The sequence below is a fragment of the Canis lupus genome, chromosome 18 (genome assembly GCF_048164855.1).
Source record: "Canis lupus baileyi chromosome 18, mCanLup2.hap1, whole genome shotgun sequence".
Classification (NCBI taxonomy): Eukaryota; Metazoa; Chordata; class Mammalia; order Carnivora; family Canidae; genus Canis; species Canis lupus.
Genome location: NC_132855.1, coordinates 33,353,113 through 33,376,290, shown reverse-complemented (window position 1 = coordinate 33,376,290; position 23,178 = coordinate 33,353,113). Strand labels below are relative to the sequence as shown.

The 23,178-nt window shown below is 37.1% G+C and overlaps 1 long non-coding RNA gene and 1 pseudogene across 9 annotated transcripts in view; both read left to right on the top strand.

Moving 5' to 3' along the window:
- LOC140608957 (uncharacterized) overlaps positions 1 to 23,178 on the top strand; it is a 562,604-nt gene that overhangs the window by 133,206 nt on the left and 406,220 nt on the right. The window lies entirely within an intron of this gene.
- On the top strand, positions 15,992 to 19,198 carry LOC140608522 (methylmalonic aciduria and homocystinuria type D homolog, mitochondrial-like; annotated as a pseudogene).

Below are 23,178 nucleotides of genomic sequence, written 5' to 3'. Positions count from 1 at the left end.
TAATTGTAATCTAATTTATATGATTTAAAAGTGAAAAAAAAGAGAAAGCCCTAAAAGAAAAAGCATTATGGTAGGCAGAATAATCCCTCCTCCCAAAGATGGCCACATCCTAATTCTCAGAAGCCGTGAATATGCTGTTACAAGGTTAGGATTACAGGTGGAGTTAATGTTGTGAATCAGCAGACCTTGAGATGTGGCCTGTGTTTTGGATGACCCTGGTGGGCCCAATGTAATCACGAGGGTCTTTATAAGTAAAAGAAGCTGTAGGAGAGTCAGAACGAGACGTAGGAGAGAGATTTGGTCTGCATTTACCAGCTTTCAAAGTGGAGGAAGGAGCCATAGCCCCCCAAAAAAGCAGTCAGTATCTTGCTGGAAAAGGTAAGAAAATGGATTCTCTCCTACAGCCTCCAAAGAGGAACTGACAACACTTTGAATTTTCACTCAGATCTATGTCAAACTTCTGACCTCCGGAACTGTAAATTAACAAATTTGTAGTTTTTGCTCATTAAGTTTGTGATAACTTGTCACAGCAGCAACAGGGAAAGAATGCAAGTACTTATAAAATGCATAATTTGGAAGAAAAAAATTCCCTGAAATGGTCATTTTTTGGCTTGTTGGTTTTTTCCTCATCCAAATCTGGTTAGGTGAAACTTCTCATTGCTGCCTGTCCTGTTTGCTGCAAACAACAGTGATTCTGAGGCAATGATGAAGCAGAATTTGTTTTTTATGTAAACCAGGGAGAGTTATGAAAGAATAGAATGCAGGCTGGAAAGTGCAGAATTGGGAAAGGATAGACAATAATGTAAGGGATTTAATTTCAAAAAAATCTTTAAAAAATGTTTGTAGTACCCAAGAAGGGATTATTCTATTTCTTAAAATGGGAGCAAGGAAAGGGGAAAACTATAAATGTTAATATGAGTGAAAATTCGAGGTAATCTAGGCTAAGGAAATTAGCTTCATTATGGCTTACAGATAGGAAAAAATCATGTAACATGATTGTATGAGGTCCTAGGGATTTTGCTTGGTTGTAGTTGGTTTGCTTGGATGGCTTTTCAATTGTTAGATGATCAGGAGGGTTAGAAGTGGCAATCAGGCCATGATGAGGGAATGCCAAAATTATGCACTTGAGCTCAATTCAGTAGCTGTAACCAGAAGTGGAGATTGGGGGTGCAACCTCTAAGGAATGTCTGGATGAGGAAGTTAATATCTGCAAAAGGAGGCGGTGACTTGTCCAAATCAGAAAATAAAAGCGGAGTATTAGTTAACAAATTGTAATCTTGTGGTTGTTGCTGAGGCCGAAGACAGGGAAACTGACAGACCAGACCGTTCAGTCTGTGATAAAGGTAAGTGAGATTTTCGTGGCCTTAGTTGCTTTATTATTGAACTAATTCCTAAAACTTTGAGACCAATGGTTTAGTAGTGCTTTGATTTGATTTTTTTTTTTTTTTCCTTGAATGGCTGAAGCTAAGGATGAGTGAAGCACTTACACTCCCCTTAGCTAAGAGCTGGGTTGGGGATGGTACGGGGTGGGGGGTGGGGGGAGTTGAAGAGGAGAAAGAAGCAGCTAGCAATGCATTTAGTGAATATTCCAGTAATCAGAACTGGAGGTTTGTGCACTAATGACAATGGGCTATATCTCACACTTTATCACAGGCATTATTATAATAAACTGTTAAGATGTTGGATTATTTGGTAAATATTCTGAAGTGTATCCAAAACCACAATGAGTTTTAGGGGCAGCTGTGTGGCTCAGATGCTTAAGCATCTGCCTTTGGCTCAGGTCATGATCTCTGGGTCCTGGAATCAAGTGCCACATCAGGCTCCTGGCTCAGCAGGGAGTCTGCTTCTCCCTCTCCCTCTCCCCCTGTTCATGCTCTATCTCCTTGTCTCAAATGAATAAAATCCTTAAAAAACAATAACAATAATAATAAACAAGAGTGAGTTTTAAAGACAAAATATTCAAGTTCCAAAATAAAGTCTGGATTACATAGGGGGAAAAAGTACAACTTTATAAGTAATTTGACATGATAGAACCTCCAAGAGACATCTTAGCAACTCCTCGGCCTCTGAGCAAGTCTCTAATGCCTGACTTCATGCTTGTTACTGGGCCTGGGGTCAGTCCAATTCACACTTTGCTACCTATAAGCTGTCTTGCTGGGCCTACCTGAGCCTCACTGTTCTAATCTATGAAATGATTATAATGGAATGATGGTAATCATAAGACTCATGAAATAAAAGCAAAGGTGCTAGATGTACCCTGCACACCTGACTTACATTAACTAATTTTATCCTCAGGACAACTTTATAAAATCGCACTGTTCTTATTGCTGTATTAAAGATAAGGGACAGAAGTACACAGAGATTGAGTAGCCAAATTATTATACATCTAGAAAGTGTGAGAGCTGGAATATGAATGCAGAGTGCTGCCTACAAAGCTCATGCCCTTGACTATGGCTTTATAATATTCTCGTCTTCTCATTGGACTGTCATGATGAACTAATTAGATAAATGTGTATATAACTATGTCTTCTCCCTTTCATCTTCTGTCTTTCCCCTCTTCAAAAGATTTTTAAAGACCAAAGGAAAAATATTACCATTATCATGTGTTGAACTATTCCTGGGTACATTATTTCTCTTCACATGTTCTAATGTTAGAATATAATTAAATGTATACTATATATTTGCTTCCATAGGCTTTCTCAACTTTGGCACTTTGGCCAGATTCATATTTTTGACCAGGCAATTCTTTTTGAATGGTGGCTGTGCTGTGCATTGTGGGATGATATCAGCATGCCTGACCTCTTGTTCTCTACCTACTAGTGGCCCTCTAGTTGGGACAACCAAAAATGTCTACAGACATTGCAAATGTCTCCTAGGGAGCAAAGTCAACCACCAATAAAAATTACTACTCTAAAGCAAGAAAATTGCAGTGTATCTATTGTATAGAATTTGATTGTTAGAAGATTAGTCGTTGAAAGCAAGTTGGTTTAAAAAACTAGTTTATAGTAAATTTACTTTGCAAAATCTTATCCTTGCAATATTCTTTAAACATCAATTTTCTTTTTACTACTTTGTAGGGGTAGGAAAGTTCTGGAAAAATGTAACTTTCACCCTTATACAGGTGAAGGGGCTCAAGTAGAGTAATCAAAAACATTTCTTAAATTACTAGGTTAGCAGCTCATTGTTCATATTTGCTTTTAGAAGACAGGACTTTATTATATAGGACAATGGTCAACAAGGTGATTCAGGCATCAGGAGTTAGTAACTCGGTCGGCTACCTCTTACTAATGTTTTGGAATTAAACAAGAAGGGTTGTATCAGTGATAAAACTTTCAAATAGTATATAGCCATTGAATTAAGAAAGTATCTGTTTGAATACAGTAGAGAGTAGGTCATATTAGAGACTCTGTTTTCTTTATCACTAGAAAAAAAAATGCATGTGTGTCTTTTCTTAACCCACCCCCGGTTGTTAGAGTTCCCCTTCCTTGCATCATAGTGCTTGAGTCCTAGAAAACAGAAAAAGACTTCTAGGCACAGGATCCCAGAATGCTTTATGGCTGGCTCAGAATGTGGGATTTAGGGATGTATTTTTGTCTACATGGTAGGTTTGAGTCTCCCTTAAAAAAAATTGGCAAAACATTTCTTGCTTCCTTTAATGAATAAAGACTGATATTTAATCAAGTTATATCTGATAATAATCATAACTATAAGAGTTGGAATATACAAGGTTATGGGGAAACAATGAAAAAACAAATGTGGGTGAGGATTGTTTGAAGAATATCAATAGAAGAAATTAGAAAATTCTACACATCTTTAGATTTATCTGTCCATGCCATGGTAACTGTATCTATAATTTATCTTGAAATGTATCTCATAATGAAAATGAATTCACAGCACCTGTTAGAGAGCTTGATACAGATGAAGAAGGCAGTAGATTTGTCATTATGTTTATTATCTCTTACTTCCTGATGGATTATGAGGGTGTTGATATGGTTAAATTGAATATGATGATGAGTTAGCAGAATCTGAATGTGAAAACCAGACTCTAATAACTGCAGACAAGAATACATTTGAGGATCTAAAAGGGAGTAAGAGGGACACCTGGGTGGCTCAGTGGCTGAGCATCTGCCTTTGGCTCAGAGCATGATCCCGGAATCCCAGGATCGAGTCCCACATCTGGCTTCCTGCATGGAACCTGCTTCTCCCTTGCCTATGTCTCTGCCTCTCTCTCTCTGTGTCTCTAATGAATAAATAAATAAAATCTTTTAAAATAATAAAAGGGAGGAAGGTTAAAAAAATATTTTAGAGATCTATAGGAAACCAAAAAAGTGTATGTGGTGAGGGAAAGAGGAAACAGATGAACTGGATGCAGTAAGTGGGGCATAACAAAGAATACTGGGGATGGAGCTAGGGAAAGAGTCAAGTATAAAATCTCCAGAAAAACATGGGTGTGGGTAAACCAGATAATGAAGTGAAGGGAGTTTAGAAAGGTGATGTCGACTAATAAGATCACATCCTTAATGTTTCTTCATTATTCTCAAGCGAAAAAACTTAGTTATTAAACTATCCCAAGAGGGGAGAGAGAGTTTAGTTTTAGGTGGCTTTAATTAGAAAAGATTTCTTTGGAACAATCCTACTGAAAATGATTCTGGATGATCTTCTACTAAACCTACATCATTAGGAACAAAAGATTTCTAGGAAGCAAAATATTTTAAGGGATTACCACTATAGTTTATTAGATTTACTTGGACTTAATATGTTCACACTCTTTTGGTGGTATTAGTTGGGTCACTGGGTTTCATTCCTGAGGAAAATCTGTTGTAAGGCAACAGTAATGACAGTCAGGACTAAAATGCCACATGAGCTTGCAGACTCTTTAAATGTCAACCAATACAATATGTTGAAACATGATAACTGGAAGACTCCAAAGACTAAGGCTTAACATAAAACCTTTAATGTCAGGAAGTAGTATATTATGAAATGTCATTCTTTGATTTTTCTGGATGAGAAAACTACAAAGTTATTTTTAATAAAGTATTCCTCAAAATAACAAACATTTCAATAATGCTCAGGTTCATTAAAATCTGTTCAATTTTATTTAATCCCCAAATGGGACTTTAAAAAGGATACATACTAATTCTCTTCTTTCTATCCTGATCCCAATTGATAATACTGTCAATAGGAAATAAACTTACTTCGTAATGGGAAATCTGTGCCACATGTGACTAAAACTCTCAAAACTTTAAAAAGCTAAATTTCTACATATATGTGAATATATAGTACATAATAATGGAAGGTCCCGTTAATGGTAAAAGAATATTTCTATAGCCAGTGTGAGAAGTGTGTGTGTGACACATACATCTGTCTCATTAACAAATAGTTGCATAATGACACGTATATAGAAAAAAGGTTATTCATGACATCTTAGTTTAGCTCTTTAAAGTTTTATTCTTTATAACTTTGCAGTATTAACATGTTAATAGAGAACAAAATATTTTATGTAAGAACTTGATTTCCTACTGCGTAGATATGATTGAACAGATATACCTTTCTAATCTATAGAGGGTTATTCCTACTGTATGAAAATACGTAAAGATCCCTGGTGACAAAGTCAACAGTTGTGATAACATTATGGCTTCTTTCTCAGTCTAGAAAGATCTAGGGTTGACTGTTTCAGATCATTTCATGAAAATTTTCCAAATTGATAAAATTAGTTATGCCATGATTGGCCTTCTGGATCTTCATTAACACAGATTTTATAACAGAAATTATACTCGGCTAAAGCTGACTTAAGTCCAGTTACTTACCATAAAAATGAGTGAAGACTTCTAACTAGAAAGAACAGTAATGAAAACATATTTTGTTATGTTTTAAATTTAAAATGCTTAAAATTTTCAAAGAAGTAGTTGGAGCACAGGACAATCTGGTCTAAAAAGGGTATAATAAGGTGTTCTAGCAGGTCTTGCTGGATTGTTAGTTTCAACCTACTCATTTCCTTGAGATTTGATAGTGACATCCTGGACAATATAGCTTTCCATATTAGTTTAGTGGAGACAAATGTCAGCCATTATCTGAAATATAAATGACTAGAATATGGATATTGAAATATCTACTATAGAATTTTGTTAAAAATTGAGGTGAAACAAAGTTCCTGGGAGCCATTTTAAGATGGGCTTACCATGATTGAGAAATTTTGTCCTTTGAGTTGTACAAAATCCATAGAGATTTCAGACAGAAATCCAGCAAAATAGTTGCTATGCTCCATTATTACAGTTTCACTATACTCAATAATGACTCATGTATTTTTTAACCTTTTGTAAAGAATTGTCTAATATACTATTAAATATGGCCAGGATGACAGTAAGAGTAATGTCTTGGAGGAAAAAAAAGTGTTGCATAAATACCATCCATTTTGAGGCATGTCAGTAATACCTTATTTATTCAAAAGTCTCTGTTGCCTACCCAATCTATAAATGTTTCAAGACTCTGATCCATGTAAATCATGCATTTTTACTTGCAACACCATCAACTGAAATCAGTTCAAGAATCGATTGAACAATATTTCCACTGCAGTGGCACAGTCAAATCTGATATCTATATAGGAAGTAGCTCAAGGCTAAAGGGAATCAAGCATCCAGATGTGGAAACCATGGTATTAATGTTCCTAGAGGGACAGTGGAGGTGAGTGTTGAAAGATTACCAATTGCACATCCTCCTTTGTTCCATGGAAGGTGAATGGTTGGGGTGGTTCCGTAATGTGCAGTAGTACAAAGACCAGTAGGGAATGAGGCTTTGCCTCCTCAAACAACAATCAATAAGGAAAAGTCAGTCTAAATAATTGAAAATTACAGAACTATGGGCCATTCTAGCAAGAAGGTTTGCAGTTAATTTATCGTCTTATATTTTGTTACAAAGAGTGCTGGCAGGAAAACTTGAGACACATAAACCAACATAGCAGTAGTCCATTAAAGCAGTTCATTTAACTGGAGAATTTGTAGAAAAGTATACAAATGGAAAGGTTATGTAAGATATCTCCCAAACTGTATTTCTTGAAGCAGTTGATGGAGCAAAACAGAAGTTTTAAGTTCCTAAACTCAATCTAGATACAGAGATGTTCTGCAAAGCTACATTTTAGGAACTTAAGTTATGGAAAGTTATTTAGCACCAGGACTCTTGGTCACTATTCACTGGTTAAATTCTTAAGTGGAATCACAGCCTAATGAGAGTTTTCTGTTTAGACTTGATTTTAGTCCTTTAGTCTGATTTAGGTCTGCCATGGAACCTGTAGTCTATTGCTTACCAGGTCTGGTACTGAAAAAAAGTAACATTGTGTCTTTTCATCCCAATGTTGTAGCTGTTCCTTTTTATCAAGATTCCATTCTAGTTACTAGGTAATGCTATGTTGATAACAACAGATTCTATGAGATACTAGCAGTTAAACTCTGAGCAAGAAATTTTCAATACAGATATAGAATGGGGCCATGCTACCTTGATATCATGGCCCTTTTTACAGTCTAGGACCATCAGCAATGGCAAAACAGGGTCATAAAAATTGTGGATAACTTAAAATATAATGGTATAAATTTGTCAAACTATAAGCTTGTGTATAGAAAAAAGCTCATTCTTTAACTCTGTCTCTATGTGAGGCCTAGTTTATATTTGATGACAAAACATGGTCTTGGTCAATTTCTTGTCTTAGTCATTCTACAAACGTGGATGTACAAAAAGCAACTTTTATTTTTCTATAGCTTCCTTTAATTCCCATTTCAAGTTTCTTTTATACATTTAGGCAGAAAATGTAGCCAATTCTCCTATGTTTTGATTGCATCTTACTCTTTGTTTTGGGGAAAATTCCTTGGTTTTCATCTTCTGTCCAATTGGTGTAATGAAGTGTTTGGTGTTCATCTTGTTCTCTGGTGTCAGCCTCCTTCGAGCTGGCATATATAGAGATGGACTTGATTTCACCTGCGCTTCTGACTATAGTCCATGTTCATTTCCTCAGACTTCTTTTCCGAGTTGTGACCTCGAAATAACTTGGAATCTACTGATCTTGCCCTTTCAAGAAACACATGGAAGGTTTAGCTGATTCTCCTCCTCCTCCAAAAGGTACAGAAGATTCTGGGCTTCCCTGGGCCATCCATTAGCTTGGATGACGTTTTGAGCCATTTTTTGCTCTATTGCTGTTATTCCAATATGACACAGGGAACATTTCCCATGGTGTCACTTTCCAGGTTTCCAAAAAGATATCAGGCACTGATTGGAGTATCCAAAATTTTAAGGAATACGATATGAAACTGTCCATGTTTTATTGTCCATTTCCTTTCCCTCTGGGCATAATCCTGGAGAGTAGAGAAGTGCGCAGGCCTGCTTTAGAGAGGCATGTACACATAAGCTCTTATTCTCTGGCTTCTTCCTTACTTCTTCCCAACTTTTGGATTCTTCAGTTAAGGGTAGGAAAGCTAGCTCTTAACATCACCATTCATTTTTCTCAAATACATAATTTAGGCAGATGTTGCTTCCTTTCATCTCATTGTCTCCTTCAGGACTTTGACAAATACTATTTTGAAGTAGAAAGGTCATGGATTGATGATTCTGCACCCTGGCTGGAGAAGCTATGACCTTACTTTTGTGAGATGAGAAGCTGATGCTACCCTAGATGTTGCCTAAAATGGGGGTACAATCATACTCCCAAAAAATTACTGAGGTATAATACATATAATGAGTAATGTGAAAATAATATTCCCACACCATATACATTGATAACCAATTTTTTTAAAAAAATATTTTATTTATTTATTCATGAGAGACACACACAGAGAGAGAGGCAGAGACACAGGCAGAGGGAGAAGCAGGCTCCATGCAGGGAGCCTGATGTGGGACTCGATCCCAGGTCCCCAGGATCAGGCCCTGGGCTGAAGGCAGCGCCAAACCGCTGAGCCACCCGGGCTGCCCTAACCAAATGTTTTTAATAAGAGCAACATTTGTAATGCTTATATAAACACAATTAGTTATAAATTCATTTGGGAATAATCCCCAAAATCAATATTTAAACCCTTTCCTATATATAAGGGCTCAGGCAAAATGGTCCTATGTGTGACAGATTTTGCTTTGACCCACTCAAACGTGAGTGACAGGAAAACAGAAGTCCCTAAAAGGAAAGTGATTTTGGTGTGATTTACAATCCATTCTCAATGTTGTATACCTAATTAAAAAGTCAAAATCCCAGAACTATACAGTTTTCTGGCAAATCTCCAAAGAGATAATTTGTGAGTCTGCTAGGCATAGGGAAGCCATCAAATTTCATCAAGAGATAAAAAAAGGCAAAGTTGGTGTTCTTGTGTGAAGTGGCATTTGTTACATAAAGGAATAAAGTACATTATTTGAGGCTAACTGGTAAGCTCTTTGACCAAGCCAGTGGAGAAGAAAAATCAATCTTTGATTTCATTTTCTTTTTTTTTAATTGGAGTTCAATTTGCCAACATATATCATAACACCCAGTGCTCATCCCGCCAAGTGCCCCTCTCAGTGCCCATCACCCAGTCACCCCAACCCCCCGCCCACTTCCCTTTCCACTACCCCTTGTTCATTTCCCAGAGTTAGGTGTCTCTCATGTTTTGTCACCCTCACTGATATTTTCACTCATTTTCTCTCCTTTCCCTTTATTCCTTTTCACTAATTTTTATATTCTTTGAGAAAGACTTTTTTCCTCCTATCTTTCATAAGTCTGCTCACCATTCAATTTTTTAAGACTTTTAGTTTTCCCCCATGATTACTGTCCAGAGAAAGAAGCAGCTAGGTTAGAATGGATAATTAATATTTTTCCCTGAAATTAAAATAATTTTTTATGTTATATAGTCCTCTTTTATCAGAAAAGGGAGACAATGAAGATGCCTGGGGATGTCAACATTCTTTACATGGTCTCATATCTACTTTAAAAACAGGGTCATAACCTCTATTTGGAACATATCTTGAAGGGTTTATCTTCCTTAGCTAAAGCTCATTAATATCCTAAATCTCCAATATTATTGCCCTTGATAGAACCATACTACTTCTGTAAGAAGAAATGTAAGCGGCAGTTCTTCATACCTCATAGGCAAAAAATAGAAATCATTATGTGATCAAATAGCCCAGAGATAATTTTAAACTTTGAGTATTATAGTCGTCCTTTTATTGACATGTGTCTGGTCCTTGCTTCTTGTCCTTATTTCCTTTTCTCCTTCTATTTAATAAGTAGACTTAAAAACTCAGATTTTTATCCTTCTGTGTTATGAACACTTAGGTCATTAAGTATTATTCAAAAGTAATTTTTATATGGATGTATGATAGTGGTATGGATATATCATGCTATTTTAAAACCACTTTCTAATGTGTGATTTTGATTGTTTCTATTCTTGTAATAAATAGCTCTGTAAAATTACCCTTACATATTTTAGGATAAATTTCTGGATTTGGAACTAGGAGGTCAGAGCTGTGAGCATTTTAATTCATTTTTATACATGTTAGGTTGCTTTCAAGAAACTTTATACAGATTTAAACTTCCATGGGCTATAGTTATTTAAGAGTTGAAGTTCAGTGACCTTATATACTGGCATCTATCTTGCCTCCAAAGAGATGATTTTATTAGGATTTGGTGGAATAATTTGTAATGAGTCATATGGTACTGATGATTACTGTTCCATTAACCTAAACCTGGAATATTTTAGGAAGGACCTATGTATCATGCAAGGAGAAAAAGATTAATCTTTCTCTGTGTTTCCTTAGAAAATGCAAAAGCACTATTTAAATGAAACCTAATTCTCTTATACATAAACATATATAATCCTAATCTGTGCTTTTAGCTTCTTGACATTCCAGAAACTTTCATTTATAGTCACATAGAATATCTGACTATTCTGGGAACTTTTTTTTTTTTTTTTTTTCCTGTGCTTCTGCTCAGGTTGTTCATAACTCCTGGAATACTTTTACCTAATTGAAGTCCCTCTTGATTATTCAATGCTTAAGTCAAATCCATATTTTAGCAAAGCCTTTGAAAAGATCTTACTTCAATTATTTAGAATCAGCTACTCTTTGCCCCATTTTACTTCTGAAATGAACTTTACTTGGCTTAATTATTTGATTTTCAAAGTTTTCCACAACTAGATTATAATTTACGAAGTCCTAATGGTGATATTAACAATATTGTTTAGCCAGAGCTCTGCATGTAGTGAATGTTCAATAAACTTTGAGTTGCACTGAGATGACCTATGATTCTGTCCCTTTAGGTATATGTCAGTTATGCCTCAGGACTTGGAAAATAATTACACATTATAATATGGTATAGGCCAAGAAGTAAGCCTTACTGGGGAAGGGTTGAGCTCAGTAGTTGAGCCTTTGGCTCAGGTAATTATTTCTGCATCCTGGGATCAAGTCCCACATCGGGCTCCCATAGAGAGAAGGCAAGGCATATGTTTCCTTGATCTTCCCATTGTGCTGTTGAGAGCCATGCAGAAGATGCGGTGCAGTTGCATGGGTATGTATTCTGGTGAACAGACATGCCCCACTGTAGCTTTTGTCCTTTTTTAGGGTCCCAGAACTAACCTGTCCAAGAGATAAAGCACAAGGCTTTCTAGATTTGGGTTCCCAGCTGCTTAGTAAGTCTTCCAGAGATGGCAGCTGCCCAGAACCAGAGGTTTTTAGATCAGTAGGACGTTATGGCTCTCACCCTGGCAGGAGGGAGTTTTTGATCCCTTGAGAAATTGAGTTCAGGTGCAACCTTTCACCTGAAATATGGAGAGAAGCACCTTTTTCTTTTTCAGCATCCAAAAAAGGATTTTTATACAGGCTACTCAGACTGGGCTTCCAGGTAGGTCCCTTTCCAACAATTCTGCTTCTTGCTCCATCAACCATTCTCCTTCATGTAGAACACTTTTTGAGATACAGATCAAATCAAATTACAATCTGTTTCTCTTTTATTTCTATGACTTTTTTCCCCCAGCAAACATTTAAGTGCTCTTACGTGTTAGGAGCTATGATAAATGAAGGAGAAATAAAAATATATAACATAGTTTTTGCCCGTAAAATACTTAATGTCCAATGGGGTTTTGTTCTGATTAATTCAGGAAGCAGACTAAATTCTATTTTAGTCATAAATTTTTAATATTTTTATTAGTAGCTTATTAGTCAAAATAACACAGAAAATGAAGCCAGTTATGATAGATACATTGGAAATATAAGTATTCTACTAAACAACACTCACTGGGACTATAATTCATCTTCCTAAAAATTTTTCTCTTTTAAAACAAGTTTTTTTTTTTTTACATGAAAAGTCCTCTGTTTTAACTTTGAACTCATGCCCTCTACTTGGGGAGCCTCTATGTAAATTCACGACAGTTATATGCCTCTATAGTCACTTTTGAAATGAATACTGCAATCTTGAAGCATATATTTACTCCTAAAATATCCACTTAAGTTTCTCTGGGTTTTGAGGAATTGAAATCAATGAGATGCATAAGGGCAAATATTTACAGTAATAAAAACTTAATATACTAACAAATTCCAGTGATGCTCTTTTACCCTATAATGAAGCACATGCTCTCGTGTTCCTGCTGCTTAGCTCCCCGTAAAATGCTGTGGCAGATTGAGGTGTGAGGCTTTCACATCTGCAACCACTCGTACGTCTTGAATGGCTAACCTGAGCCCCACTGCACTCAGGGAACAAAAATTATTCCTTTCCTTCTGGGCTGCAACAGATTATTCATGGGATGGATTTACTAAAGTAAATGATAGAAAATCACTAAGATACACTTATGAACGAACAAAACAATAAACATGCATATTCTTATGGTCAGATAGAGAGGGTTAGTTTGCAGCCACACTCAGCGGATTTAGTACTTCTTATACAAGGCACTCCACTTTTGTGACTCACTCTTCTACGTCTTCTCTCCTGGGACTAAATGGATTCCCTATTTGGAGACTGTCCCTAAGACTATTTCCCAGCTTAGCTGTATTTTTTAAATGACTTTGAAATATGTAATCCACTGCTCCCATGACTTCAGTAGGTTTTCTGTAAATATTAGAAGATTAGGACAATATTACTCTGATATTAAGAAAACTTGTAGTTGGAGCTTTTACCCAGTGTATTTAAGTTCTTTATAAAAGAATTTATTAATCTTTATAGACTTAATAACCTTTTATTTTTATTTATTTTTAAAAATATTTATTATAAGAGACACAGAGAGGGAGAGAGAGAGAGGCTCAGAGACAGGCAGAGGGAGAAGCAGGCTCCATGCAGGGAGCCCAATGCGGGACTCAATGCTGGATCTCCAGGATCAGGCCCTGGGCTGAAGGCAGCGCTGCACCACTGAGCCACCTGGGCTGCCCACTTAATAACCTTTAAAAAGAGAGAAATAAGACAACTTTTATTCCTTTTCAGTTTTTTTCTGTACTCTTCTTAGATTAAGCCAATATAATAAAAGATGAAGAAAAGTATACTGGTTAACAATTCAATCCCTTTCGACAAAGTGAAAAGTGTGATGTGGATACAGGAGGAAGGGTTGGCTCATTCAGATCTAGCATGAGCATCAGCTGGGCAGTGTCTGCCAGGCTCATCATGTATTGCAGAGGTTAGTAAAAATCCTATATGGTGGGCACCTGGGTGGTTCACTGGTTGAGCCTTTGGCTCATGTCATTATTGCTGCATCCTGGGATCAAGTCCCATATCGGGCTCCCTGTGGGGAGCCTGCTTCTCTCTCTGCCTATGTCTCTGCCTCTCTCATGAACGAATAAATAAAATCTAAAAAAAAAAAAAATCCTGTATGGTCACTGGTGGGCACCTGAGCCCAACCACAGTGATTCTATCAACTCTTACAAATCTAGGGCTCTATTTACCAATATGTTAAAAGGGCACAGAATTCAGAGATGAACAAACTGGGCTAGCAAGCTAGGTTAAGAACTTGTTTAAGATTACTTATCTGGTTTGAAGTTATTTCAGATCTAGAAGGAGAGTAATGGAAATATTTACATTTTACAGTCTTGGTCAGGTTAATGTCAGTTGAGCATTTATAGTATTTATAGCTCTTCCTTGAAGCATTCAGGAAGTAGAATTATGCTGCACTATGATTAAAAACTCTAGTAGAGGCAGGTAAAGGTATAGAGTTCAAATGTGGAAATGATGGACTGCCTAGAAATTTGGCCAAGGTTGTAAAGAGCAGCATGAACTAAATTCACTCTTGAAAGTCAGACCCATAATTTTGCTCATAAAGACGAATTAGACAGGATGAAAACATGAAAATAAAAAGAATTAAAAAACCTAGAAGGTAATTTTTTTTATCTGAATTAATATATGGATATCCTGGAGTTTAGCATTATGCCTTCAATATTTCTTACTCAACAAATACTAGTTTCATTTGTTCTTTTTCACCCCCACCTTACTCCAGCTAGTGTATCTGTGGGAGGCCAGGATAGGAGGGCATCCTAGGGAAGAGCCCTTTCGGGAAGAACAGGATTACCACATTCAAGCCTGGAGAAAGCACAGCCTGGATAGTCGACAAGTCCTATTTAAAGCATAGGGATGGGAAGCATGTTGCAGTTTGACTAGACTTCTAAGGACCCAAAAGTAAAGGATCAGGATGTAAAGTTAAAATGATAGCATAAGGGCAGCCTCTGTGGCCCAGCGGTTTAGTGCCACCTTCAGCCCGGGGTGTGATCCTAGAGACCCAGGATCGAGTCCCACGTCGGGCTCCCTGCATGGAGCCTGCTTCTCCCTCTGCCTGTGTCTCTGCCTCTCTCTCTGTGTGTCTGTCATGAATAAATAAATAAAATCTTAAAAAAAAAAAAAAGATAGCATAAGCCCAGATAATGTTGGATTTGCAGTGCTAACTTAGATAATGATTATCAGGTAATAGTGAAAAGATAGAAGGAATCCTGAGTCACATAAGGAGTCGGTACCATGTAACTATATGGAAGCAGTGAAGATGTGAAGACTGGCCTGCGTACAATTTAGTAAACCGGGATTATGTTAACGTCAGTGGCAGGAGAAGAACAGATGCAATGTGAGACAGCAAACTATCTGAGTTTCGATTGCCTCCTTAGTAGCCTTTTTTCTCCCCCTCTTTTTTTAAAAAATCATTTTTAAAGAACTCTTATTCATTGTTGGCTAGAGTACAGGAAATAATGTTCTTTATGTAAATATTACCTTGGAGACAAAAATACTTAAAAAATAGGCTGTTGCAAGTTACATAATGACTAGTCTGAAAAAATGAATTTATTACATAAGAATACATGTACATAAGCATTAGTGGTAAGAAGATTTTAAATTTTTAAGAAAGCTATACAGGGTGAACCTCAGGAGAAAAAAATTGGAATGGATTGCATTTCAAATGTGGTATAAAAAAGTTGTCATTTTATTCTAGTTAAGCATAAAAGGCCTTTGTTATATTTTGCAAGTTTGAAGGCTTCTATTAAAATGTTTTTCGAAATGCCTCAATATATAGATATTATAGAAATAAGTGTGTTTTAAGAATAGGGCTAGATCTGAAAATCACATGGGTCTTAAATTGTTTTTCAGTATCCATGCTTTTAAGGTTGACTACTCTGGACCTTAATGCCACAGTATTGTTACAGTTATTAATAGCACACATATCTAAGGGGAGACCAAAAGCTTCCACAAAATATATTTGAAATTGGGGCAAAGTCTTTGTTACTCTTGAGTAGCAGCTCTGTGTGCTGCGGTACTAATGACATTAGAATGACATTAGAATGGCAGGGTTCTAGCCTCTTCTCATCACTTGGCATCTGATGTTGTGGTTTAGGCAATCCCCCACCTCCGTTTTCTCTCCTCTAAGTTACAATAATACCAGCACTTAGATGGTTTTTGTGAGGACCAAAAAATACAAGTTACTTCTTGCCTTCTGTGAAAATGCTGTTGAGTGCTAAACATACAAAACAAATTAAAGTCCATTTGGCATACAAGTGGATTGCCTACTTCCAGAACTAAGTTCTGCAGTAAACATACATGGTGGATTCCTTTGCAGAAAAAGCTTTTCGTGCATTTATCAACATCAACGGATGTTATTGTGAGTCTATTATAAAAGGCCTTGATATAAAGGAAGTGTAAGATCATGTGCCATCCTCAGATTTAGAAAGTAGTGGGGGAAAACCTATTTGTTGCAAAATCACATCTTTTTGTCCAAGACAGTACATCCAGATTTCAACTGGCATGATGAGAATCAACTAACATTACTGTCACAATCAATTTAATTAATGTATGAAATCCAGAATATAATAAACTTAGGGCCACAGGTACCCAATATTAAACTTGAAAGGAGTCATCTTGACTCTTAAAAATTCACAAAAATCTTTGCATAGACTAGGAAGGCTGGGTGAGAGATGATCTAAACTATAAGTCATTGTTAACACTAGTTTTCAAGCTAATGAATCAAGTGACCTTTTGTTTTCATACCAGGCTTAAGTCTTTTAATCATTTTTATAATGTCAAACAAACTAAATTAACATGTAATTTAAAGAGATAATGCGCTCAAATTTAAAAGCATGATTAGATTTTGTATCACTCCTACTGAATCGTTGCTATAACATTATTTGAAATAGAACAATTTTTCTTGCTCTCATAGAATAAAGTAACTGTGCTTTGTAAGTTAAAGGCAAGTGTTAAGACTATGTAAGAAACAGGGAAAATACAAGGATGACAATCTTCAAGGATGGTCTTTAGAATCTGTGTATTTCAAAATCATATATATATATATATATATATATATATATATATATATATATATATATAAAACAGCCTGACAAAAGGTCTGACAAAAGGTCTGAATCTGTGAGCAGCAAACATGTAAGAAAACTACTGGATGCCAGTGGGTGATAAAGATCACCCCAAAGAGCTATAGGTAACAGTGTCTGGTGCTCATATAGACAAAAACTATGCCTGTTCCCATGTGCAAGAAAGGAATGCCTCAACATAAATGAGACCCTCATTAGGAACACAGAGGCCTTGTCCTTGTCTCAGTAGTGAGGAAAAATTAGATCTGGAATGACAACTACATTTAATAGATATTCAAAAGGGTTTTTAATAAAAAATTTTTTTGTTTCTAGTCTGAGTTTTATTTGTTCTTGATTTTATTTTACTTAAAAATTTATATATTTATTTGTTTATTTATTTAAATATTTTATTTTTTTATTTGAGAGTGAGAAGTGAGAGAGCACAGAGGCGGAGGGAGAAACAGGCTCCCCATGAGCAGGAAGCCTGATGCAGGGCTGGATCCTAGGACTGGGGATCATGGCCTGAGCCAAAGGCAGATGCTTAACCGACTGAGCCACCCAGGTGCCTGGATGTTCAAAATGTTTTAATGAAAATTGTCTTGCATATTCAATTCGGAAGTTTTTTTTTTTTTTAATTAAAAATACTTTAAAAGTCAAAGTCATTTAACATTGAATTAAATTTTATAAGACAAAATCTTACACATGATAAAATTTTTAGCAAGATAATGAGGCTAATATGACTATATTGTAGCGAGAGAGATTTAGCTAACGTAGGAAGTGCTTCTTTATCAGAAAACAACTGTGATATCTTATTTTCACGTGATACATTTGAACTAGCAGATAACCAATGACTTATAGCTTGGTTTTATTTTTTTCAATTTTTTTTTCAATTTTTATTTATTTATGATAGTCACAGAGAGAGAGAGAGAGAGAGAGGCAGAGACACAGGCCGAGGGAGAAGCAGGCTCCACGCAGGGAGCCCGACGTTGGACTCGATCCCGGGTCTCCAGGATCGCGCCCTGGGCCAAAGGCAGGAGCCAAACCGCTGCGCCACCCAGGGATCCCGGTTTTATTTTTTTTAAAGGTTTTATTTATTTATTCATGAGAGAGAGGCAGAGACACAGGCAGAGGGAGAAGCAGGCTCCACGCACGGAGCCCGACGCGGGACTCGATCCCGGGACCCCGGGGTCATGCCCCGGGCTGAAGGCGGCGCTAAACCGCTGAGCCACCCGGGCTGCCCGACCTATGGCTTGTTAAAGTAACTTCTGAAACTCCATGCTCATAAATACTTCAGAAAAGTCCACGTTTTAGAAACTAAGCCCGACGGCGGAGGAGCGCGGGGCCGGGACGGACGGTTCCCCCGTGTGGGTCCCCCCGAACGCGCCCGTCTGGGGGCCCCGCGCTCGGGGTAGAGCTTCATGGAAGGGACGATCCCTGGCGTCCGCCCTCCCCGCTGGAAAGGGCCACCGTGCTCTGTGATAGAGCCAGACTGGTTTCCTATCTCCCAGGATTTTGCTCTTTAGTTAAAAGGGTTGTCAGTCCCAAAGCCTTTTCAACTGCAGGATCTTCAGGTTCTGATGAGTCTCATGTGGCCACTGCACCTCCAGATAGATGCTCTCGAACAGTAGGGCCTGATGAAACTGTGGGACCATTTGGACCTCAGGATCAGAGATTCCAGCTTCCTGGGAACATAGGTTTTGACTGTCATCTCAATGGGACTACATCACAAAAGAAAAGCCAGCTTCATAAAACTTTACCTGATGTTCTAGCAGAACCTTTACCAAGTGAGAGACACGAGTTTGTGATGGCACAGAGTGGGAATGGATTGCGGGTAGGGCAGTAATGCACCCGGTGAACAAGAAATCAGCAGTGCAGAAACTTACTTTGAAAATGCCAAAGTAGAGTGTGCGATCCAAACGTGTCCAGAATTGCCGCGAAGAGATTTTGAGTCCCTGTTGTCCCTTTTTCCAGAAGGAGCCACCAACAAACTAATGATTCTCACTATGACACAGAAAACTAAACTGTTTGGAGCGAAGAGGTAGAAAATGAAAGAGAAATGCTTTTAGAAAAGTTCATTAACGGAGCTAAGGAAATTTGCTATGCTTTTCGAGGTGAAGGCTATTAGGGTGACTTTATTGACCCATCATCTGGTTTGGCACTTTTTGGACCATATCCAAACAACACTGTCTTTGAAACAGATGAACGCTATCGACATTTAGGATTCTCTGTGGATGATCTTGGCTGCTGTAAAGTGGTTCGTCATAGGCTCTGGGGTACCCATGTGGTTGTAGGAAGTATCTTCACTAATGCAACACCAGACAGTCATATTACGAAGAAATTAGGTGGAAACCAACAGTAATGTCAATTTATTGGCTGTACTATTGATATGTACCATTTGGGTTGATCCATAAACACTGTCAAAAGCTTCAATTTTTAAAATTTACTTATTTCTGGGTATTTATTTCAACATTTATGAATTTACAGCGTTAGCAAATGGTATGTGATTTTTAAATCTCAAATGTTTATTCATACTATCATCAAATACATGTTGATCACATCCACATTGTATAGAATGTGGTAATTAACATGTAACCAGGACATGATCTTATATTGTTATTTCTCCCCTTTATTGGAAAAACTAGAGTTTTATTTTTCTCTAAAAATAAATCACACATTTGATTATGAAAAAAATTAAAAAAATAAAAACTAAGCCTTAATAAAATGCAGTAATAAGAACATGTTTGAAAGATGTTATGCAGAAATACACCAATTCTAAAGAAGGTAACAATTTCTGGGACGTCTGGATGGCTCAGTGGTTGAGCGTCTTACCTTCAGCTTAGATCCTGATCCTGGGATCGAGTCCCACATCGGGGTCCTTGTGGGGAGCCTGCTTCTCCCTCTGCCTGTGTCTCTGCCTCTTTCTCTCTCTGTGTCTCTCATGAATAAATAAATAAAATCTTTAAAAAAAGGTAATAATTCCTATGACCACAGAAATAAATGAACCCGTAATTAGTTTCAAGAAGTATTGTTTTATCTCAGAGGAAAATACTAAGTTATAACTAAAGTGTTTAAGAAGTAACTTAAAGGAGTAAGTACTAATACTTACCAGTAAGTACTGATACCTTATTTCTGAAAACTAAAACTTAAGCTTACATTTTATGCTACTGCTCAATGAGTTGAACATAACAGTTCTCCCTGAGCCATGGTTGGCATGAAAGCACTGTCAAAGTTCTGTCATGCTTGATTTTTTTTTTTTTTAACGTCCCGATACCACCTCAGGTGTAAATATAAAAATCTGTTGCAGTTTGACAACCTTTGAGATAAAAGGTGTATTTATAAAATTTAGACCTATGTAGAGAAATGACAAATGGTTACTAGTTGTACTCCCAACCAAGTAGTCTGATAGCACAAGTTTGTGAACAGCAGTCATTAATGTGTTTAGTGTTGTTGTTTTGTATATGTTTGCTGTAAGTGACTTTTACAGTAAAAAAAAAAAAAAAAAGTTTGAAGAATTCCTATCAAACTCTGAGAAGAAACATTGAGCACTCCTGTAGAACATTTGGAATTTGAACAAAATTTTAAGTGATAGAAATTGGAATTTCTTAAGCCTCACATGGGGCTATCTTTGCTAAATCTTTACTCCATAATTCTGTTATGAAAGAGCGAAAGGGGCAGGGGTTTTGCTTAAAATTGTATGTAGTATTTTTCTTTGAGGTATAAATACAGACATAGAGTAGTATTAAAAAATCTGCATCAATAAACTTCAAAAATATGAATCAAATTAAATGGATCTGAGATATTTTCTACACCTATGTGTCCCCAAGAATGAGACATTTAACATTATTTAATATTTGATCCTCATTATTGTGTCATTAACAGTTTAAAACTTAATTCATAGTAAAAATTAAAGATCATTGAGGAAACAGGAGACCTATGTTCGGATCCATAAATTATATAGCCTACATGAACTGTAATCCATTTCCGATAAGTCTTAAATTGTTCTATTTATTGGGCAAATGTTGCTCTTATGCGTACATGCCAACAAAAAACTTTTCTAAAGGAGAGAACAAAGGTGAAGTTTAATATTTTAAAAAGCCATTTCTACATTCAAATTGGCAAAGAAGTCAAACTCTCCCTCTTCGCAGATGACATGATACTGTTCATAGAAAACCCAAGACTCCACCTAAGATTGCTAGAATTCATACAGCAAATCAGCAATGTGGCAGTATGCAAAATCAGTGCATAGAAATCAGTGGGAATTCTGTACACTAAAATGAGACTGAAGAAAGAGAAATTAAGGAGTCAATCCCATTTACAATTGCACCCAAAAGCATAAGATACCTAGGAATAAACTTAACCAAAGAGGTAAAGGATCTATACCCTAAAAACTACAGAACACTTCTGAAAGAAATTGAGGAAGACAAAAAGAGATGGAAAAATATTCCATGCTCATGGATTTGAAGAATTAATATTGTGAAAATGTCAATGCTACCCAGGGCAATTTACATGTTCAATGCAATTCCTATCAAAATACCATGGACTTTCTCCAGAAAGTTGGAACAAATCATCTTAAGATTTGTGTGGAATCAGAAAAGACCCTGAATAGCCAGGGGAATATTGAAAAAGAAACCAGAGCTGGGGGGATCACAATGCCAGGTTTCAGGTTGTACTACAAAGCTGTGATCATCAAGACAGTGTGGTACTGGCACAAAAACAGACACATAGATCAATGGAACAGAATAGAGAACCCAGAAAGGGCCCTCAACTCTATGGTCAACGAATATTTGACAAAGCAGGAAAGACTATCCATTGGAAAAAGGACAGTCTCTTCAATAAATGGTGCGGGGAAAATTGGACAGCCATGTGCAGAAGAATGAAACTAGACCACTCTCTTGCACCATACACAAAGATAAACTCAAAATGGATGAAAGATCTAAATATGAGACAAGGGATGCTTGGGTGGCTCAGTGGTAGAGCGTCTGCCTTCGGCCCAGGGAGTGATCCTGGAGTCCCAAGATCGAGTCCCACATCAGGTTCCCTGCATGGAGCCTGCTTCTCCCTCAGCCTATGTCTCTGCCTCTCCTGTCTCTCTGTATCTCTCATGAATAAATAAATAAAATCTTTAAAAAATAAAATAAATAAATGTGAGACAAGAATCCATCAAAATTCTAGAGGAGAACACAGGCAACACCCTTTTAGAACTTGGCCACAGCAACTTCTTACAAGATAAATCTATGAAGGCAAGGGAAACAAAAGCAAAAATGAACTATTGGGACTTAATCAGGATAAAAAGCTTCTGCACAGCAAAAGAAACTGTCAACAAAACTAAAAGACAACCTACAGAATGGGAGAAGATATTTGCAAATGACATATCAGATAAAGGGCTAGTATTCAAGATCTATAAAGAACTTATTAAACTCAACACCCAAGAAACAAACAACCCAATCATGAAATGGGTAAAAGACATGAACAGAAATCTCACAGAGGAAGACTTAGACATGGCCAACAAGCACATGAGAAAATGCTCTGCATCGCTTGCCATCAGGGAAATACAAATCAAAACCACAATGAAATACCACCTCACACCAGTGAGAATGGGGCAAATTAACAAGGCAGGAAACAACAAATGTTGGAGAGGATGCGGAGAAAAGGGAACCCTCTTACACTGTTGGTGGGAATGTGAACTGGTGCAGCCACTCTGGAAAACTGTGTGGAGGTTCCTCAAAGAGTTAAAAATAGACCTGCCCTACGACCCAGCACCAGTAAGCAATTGCACTGCTGGGGATTTACTCCAAAGATAAGATGCAGTGAAATGGCAGAACACCTGCACCCCGATGTTTATAGCAGCAATGTCCACAGTAGCCAAACTGTGGAAGGAGCCTCGGTGTCCATCGAAAGATGAATGGATAAAGAAGATGTGGTTTATGTATACAATGGAATATTACTCAGCCATTAGAAACGACAAATACCCACCATTTGCTTCAACGTGGATGGAACTGGAGGGTCTTATGCTGAGTGAAGTAAGTCAATCGGAGAAGGATAAACATGGTCTCATTCATTTGGGGAATATAAAAAATAGTGAAAGGGTATAAAGGGGAAAGGAAAGAAAATGAGTGGGAAAAATCAGAGAGGGAGACAGAACATTAGAGACTCCTAACTGTGGGAAATGAACAAGGGGTAGTGGAAAGGGAGGTGGGCAGGGGTTTGGGGTGACTGTGTGACAGGCACTGAGGGGGGGCACTTGACAGGATGAGCACTGGGTGTTATGCTATATGTTGGCAAATTGAACTCCAATAAAAAAATGTACAAAAAATACAAAAAAATACAAAAAAATAAAAAAGCCATTTCTAAAACCACCCATACTATAGTCAAATGTAGTTTTTACTATAAATCTATGGTTTTATATCTTTGGCACATGAAAGT